Genomic DNA, 6226 nt, shown 5'->3' on the forward strand with positions numbered 1-6226 from the left:
TGGTGGAACCTTTTTGGTTTAAAAAGAACGAGGTGCCCTTCTGCCACGGGAGGGGCTGGTGATGACTTGTGGGAGGAGCTGTTGATGACACCGCACATGCGAGCCACTGGCGGTGGATAAACAGGAAACAGCTGATAGCAGGAATTAGCAAGCAGCTAGTAGCAAGAGGGAAACACAAACCTGACAAACACTGTAAAGATGAGCAACTGAGGAGACAAGGAATTGCACGTCCTCCTTGTCCTCGCAAACAAAGAGGCCATTAACCGTCAGATGACGGGGACGGTGAAGAACGGGCCAACTTACGAGAGAATCGCCGAAGGACTGACCAGCTGCGGCTTCCCTCCCACGTCACTATTTACGTCACATGCTGAGCTACACGTTTTGTTACTTGCTCACGCCCCCCATTGCCCCGAAAAAGATGCATTCTGTATAAACAAAAGTAGGTAGGCGGCATTTTGCTGCTCAGTACTCAGGTAGGCTGTGGTGTTTAAACCATGCTCAGCTGGTACCACACCATTACACCAGCAGCAGCAGCCTGAAGCGTTGATACAAGAGGTATCACATACAAGCGGTGAAAGATATTACACAGATAGAGTGAGTCTATCAAATCAATCACAAGGGTCTGTTCTTTGCCTAGTGCATTGTTGGGGCACCTGCCCAATCCCATGGGCCCCGGTGCAACTGCACGGCCCACACTGTCTATATTTACGCCCCTGGCTCCAGCTACATTTTTCTAATGAGGCGTCCTGTGGAGCTTCTCTCTCTCTTTCGGTGAAGTGAGCTCCACGTAGCTCTCTGTATTTCCAACTCTGATCAGTGGATCAAATGATTTTGCGTACAGCCTCTCGTGGTGTTGATGAACCAACAGAGAATTTTCACCTCACAAAGACACAATTAAAAACCTGGACCATTTTAGACTTATGTACAACCTTCTGTTCTTAGTACATGTCCCATATATGATGAAGGCCGTTGGAGACAGCAGTGTGGGTGTTGAAAAATGGGGAAAAATAAGTTTTGTCTGTTGTTGCACTTTTACTTCTGTTTGAATATCCGGCTCCATGATGTCACATTTAAATTCAGGAGTGTCTCTGATTACACAGTGTGTCTCTCTGGCTCAAGGACACTCCAGCAGGACACACAGCCTGTTGTGGACCTGTGACCTCCCAGTTTCAAACTGGCCACCCTGCATGGCTGTGTGCAGAGAGTGAAGTGTAGTGTGTGCTGGCCCACCTAGTCCAAACCACTTTAATAGGCTTACAGCAGCTAATCCAGGGCGCTGTGCTGTCACATGGGGAGTCTGCTGACCTTACTCTGCTTTATTACAGGGTGCTTGTTCCTTCAGCCGCTCTCTGCTCAAAAAAAAAAAGGCTTTCTCTTTACCACCTTTGGTTCCTTAATGCTGCCACCCGTGAGCGTTTTATAGCTCAGAGAATTAACCACACATTAATGGATAGTCAGAAACATGTTTTGTTTTTTATGTTAAGTTAAAGTTCATTTTCTGATGAACTTTGACGACCTGCTCAATCATTCAGGAGAGACTCGTTCTGAGAGAAAGAATATTTATTTACATGTGCACATAAGCATGAGAAATGTGAAAAGTCTTTGGCGATTAGACCCCATCGTGATGGGTGCAACAAACACCGACTTTCACCTGAGAGAGCAGTGTTCACGTCCCGTAAGATTCTAAAACCAAACCCTCTGTTCTATTGTTCTGTCCCTAAACCCAACCATGAGTGTTTGTTGTTGAAGGAACCGACATAGTGCTTTTATTTTGAAAGAGACTGCATGTACACATTAACTTTCCTGTGCAAATGGAAGTGTATTTTGAAAGAAGACAATGCATGTAACAGGCTGAACTTGGCACGGTGTCCCAGAACGTCAACAACCAACACATCCAGGGTACCTTGGACGTCGTATGTGGACGTGGAAAGTCCGTGAGCAAACATTGTGTGATGAGTGAGAATGTGTTGGCCATTTTAGGCGGCAATCGTTGCGCCCTCCTCCACCGCATTCACCTCCAGTCACCTTATCCAGAGCCCAGGACGAGTTCATCAAAAGCCCGCTCCTCTTCACATCCAGATCCTCAGCTCCCTCTTCATCTCATCGACACCAGCGTCTGGACTCCATTCTGCAAACCGTGCATACATTACATATGCACGTTAGCGGATACATTGAGACCTAGGTTTAGGCACAAAAACTACTTGCTCATGGTTAGGAAAAGACCGTGTTTTGGGGGCACAGTCCCTGCTGGAAACGCAGAAATGTCTCAATAAAAACAGAGCTCCTCTTCGTGGAACAATCCCGGCTGAAAAGACTGTGACGGGTCACTAAAAAAACACGTGTTTAGTGACTAAAAAGCGTCTGGAAACACAGCCATGATTCGCTAAATCACAGCTGTTTTGTTTTTAGTCTTGAACAGTGGTCTGCAGCTTGGCAGGTGTCTCCTCTTTGTGTCAGGCTGTCCACCAACCTCTTCACCTCCAAAGGACAGAGTCAGCTCGTAATATATTACGTCACCTTAGAAACATTAATATGATAAATATGACATATGACGTGCAAATGTAAGCTTGTTACATGTGTATGTATTCTGTGCTGCTGTCCCTTTTCCCTCTGTTGTAGTGTAGATCTGCCCAGGTGTGCTGCATTACGTAACGAGGTGCAGCACACCTGGCATGGAGGAGGTGCCTTGGAGCTCCTGGTCCTGCTGCCTCTCAGCCTCTTTGTCATCTTCTTTACTTGTTTTATTTGTTAATAAATTCCATGGATCTGAGTGCTTCAAGGTGTCTTATTTATGTGGTTATTATGGGGCGAGTGGTCTGATGGTTATGGTGTAGTAATGCTGATTTTTCCTGCCCCCACTTACTTGTGCCTTAACACTCTTATTACCATACACAGTGGTGTGTATGTCACGTCTCTGGACCAGATGTTTTCTCAGCATCTGCTCGGCTGCCTGGTGCCCCCCCCCCCCGATGACAGAAGCTGCTGCTCTTAGCTGATCTTTGTCTGAATGTTCTTCATGTCTTGCAGGAAGAATCACAAATCATGGGATGGACTGAGGAGGAGGAGGAGGAGGAGGAGAAGGAGCTGCATCAGTAATAATAAAAATATGATAGTGATGACAGTTGATGCTTTAGGCAACATTTTTAATGTAGTGTGGCGTCTTTACTTTTTTAAGGAAAATAATTATAATATTTCTGTCTCCACTGCACCTGTCTGCATTAATCAGAATAAAATAAAACAAAATAAAATAAAAACATTAATATAAAGTTTTAAGACCTCAATGAGGCAACATAAAATCCAGCGGTGACAATAATACAAAAATAAAGTTGAATAAAATACCAATAATATATAACAATAAAACACTATAAGATAAATCATCAATAATAATGACAATAATCATATAAAATTTGGATTACAAAAATAAAATGGAATACAATAGTGTGCTACAGTAAATAAAAAACTTTAAAGATGTGTGATGCATGAGGAGGAGGTGGTGTTGGTGTTGGGGAACCACCCTCCACCCTCCACGCTCCGCCTCTGCTGGCAGCCTGAGGTCGAGGAGGGCGCTCCTCCTTCGATGCTCCCCATGCTGAGCTTCACCTGCCAGGCAGAATCCTCCACCCATAATCCCCTGCTCCCCCCAGCTCTTGTTACTGTAATCACAGGATGATGTGTGTGTGTGAGTGTGTGTGTGTGTGTGTGTGTGTAGTGGAGTCACCTGGAGCATCCTGTCTTATTAATTAAAAACAGTGATGAAACTTAGAGTCACAGAATAAAAACAGTAATTAAATCCATAAGGAGCGATAATGAGCAGACTAACACGGACACTTCAGTGTTGTGTGTATTCATCACCAGTCAAGCTGATGTATCTGGATTAAATAAAAGAACACACAGAATTGTTTGTTTGACATTTGTGAAGGAAATTAAAACAATGTTCCTGTTTTCTAATGATTTTGTTCTTCCTGTATGACAAGCCAACGTTAATTTCAAAAGGACCTCTTTTTGAATATATTGAGTACTTAGTGTTCACTGTTCAGATTTTAGATCAATGGATAATTTGCAGCCAAAATCAGTTCAAACAGACTGATGTGGCATCCAGAGAATTCGCAGAATAAAACACAAACTTCATCACAAAATCTTTTTCACAACATCACCAAAAAGTTTACAAGAGTTTCCGAGGTTTTCCCTTTGTTCCTTTGTGGAAGCCTAAAGGCCGCAGTATTGTCAGACAAAGGTCTCTAAGATATTCATAGTGTTACATCTGTTGTACCGACCAACACATTCTCACTCCGACCTCGTCACATACTAACGTTTGGTCATGGACTTTCCACGTCCACATACGACGTCCAAGGTACCCTGGGTGTGTTGGTTGTTGACGATCTGGGACGCTGTGTCAAGTTCAGCCTGTTACATGCATTGTCTGTTTTCAAAATACACTTCTGTTTTCACAGGAAATTTAACATTGACATACACCCTCTTTCAAAATAGGTACAACACCACACATTGACGTTTTTTTCCTTCAACAACAAAAACATGTGCTTAGGTTTAGAAACAAAGAACTGGGCTTGGCTTTAGAATCTTACGGGACACAAACACCGCTCTCTCAGGTGAAAGTCAGTGACTGTTGGACCTATCCACCACCCCTCCTGCCCAACACAGTCGGACTTTCGCCACCGTAACTTTCGTCCTTGTCCCGCCGCGTTTCCCCTTGATGCCACCGTTAAACTATAACAGCAACCATCATGCCGACGTTAAAGGATGCCTCCGACCAAAGTGCCGGATTTCCAAGACATCGGAGTGAGACCAGGCTCCACAGATAAGAGGTGGCAAAAAGAGAAGAGTTTGAACCCCACCTTCAGTTACTGCCAGATTGTCTGTTCTGTAATTTACATACATTTTGGATGCAGCTCTTTCGATTCCCCATCGAACACATTGTTTCACACGCTGTTCAACAAAATAACAAACACTTAATTTTAAGTCTACCTTAGGAATGCTTCAAGAGCTACGGGTCAGATTTCCATAAACTAGTGTTATTATTCATGGTTCCCAGAGGATGTGTTTTTGAATTATCTTTGGTCTTGTGCACCTGTCAGGCCAAATAATGTCAACTTTGCCCACAGGATATGTGTAAAGAAAGATTACCATTAAATTTGCAGAACACAGTTTTAGATTTAAATGATCCTACGAGTGTTTTCTTCCTGTGAAAAACTGGAGCGTCTAATTGCAAAACACTTAATTATTATATGTGATATAATGGAAACTCAAAGTGGCATCCAGAGACATGATGGTTGTTGTGTTTGTCCCGTGTGTCGCTCTCTGCGTGCAGTCTGAGGCCACCAGGCAGCGTGTTGTGGACCACAGTGGCAGAGAGCAGTGATCTGCTCCGTTAGAGCCACATGAAGGAGCGTTCCTCACAGTGTCAGAGCCTAATGAGGAGCTGCTGAACCTGCAGCAGCAGCAGCAGCAGCAGTGTGGGTGGCCTACAGGCCCCTGCTCAGGTTTACATTAGCCACTTAACAGGCACTCTTATTCAACAGCTGAATATGTAATCCAACATCACAGGCAGGGATGTGGCACATCTGGGTGGTCACATATAAATATTCACTATCAGAAAGAACCCTCTGATTAAAGACCCTGAAAATATGTTCTCTCAGTCAGCGTGTTACTGACGGAGTTTGACATGAACTCTTTATTTGCTGCCAAACAGTTCATTCTTATTTCACATGCAAGTTTTTTGTACTTGTGTTTGGTGGTTTGAAGTGGACTGCAGGAACACGGGGAACCAGGGTCGCTGCTATGAGTCATCCAGGCCTTGATAACCAAGGTGAGAGCTGTGTCCACATACTTGGCACAAAGTCAAACATGTTCCCAGTGGACGTTGGCCTCTGCCAGGGTTGTTCTTTGTTACTGATTCTGTTAGTGATATTCGACAGGATCTGAAGGTGCAGCCGGGGGGAGGAAGGGGTTCGGTTTGGTGACCTCAGAATTTCATCTCTGCTTTTTGCAGATGATGTGGTTCTGTTGGCTTCATCACACGATGACTTCCAGCATGCACTGAGACGGTTTCTGACCACATCCAACTGAAGGCCCCGGGGCAGACCCAGAACACACTGGAGGGATTACATATCTCATCTGGCCTGGGAACACCTTGAGATCCCCCAGGAGGAGCTGGAAGGTGTTGCTGGGAGAGGTGTGCTGGAAATACTTCGCACAGCCTGCTGCACCT

The sequence above is a fragment of the Epinephelus lanceolatus genome, chromosome 3 (assembly GCF_041903045.1).
Source record: "Epinephelus lanceolatus isolate andai-2023 chromosome 3, ASM4190304v1, whole genome shotgun sequence".
NCBI lineage: Eukaryota > Metazoa > Chordata > Actinopteri > Perciformes > Serranidae > Epinephelus > Epinephelus lanceolatus.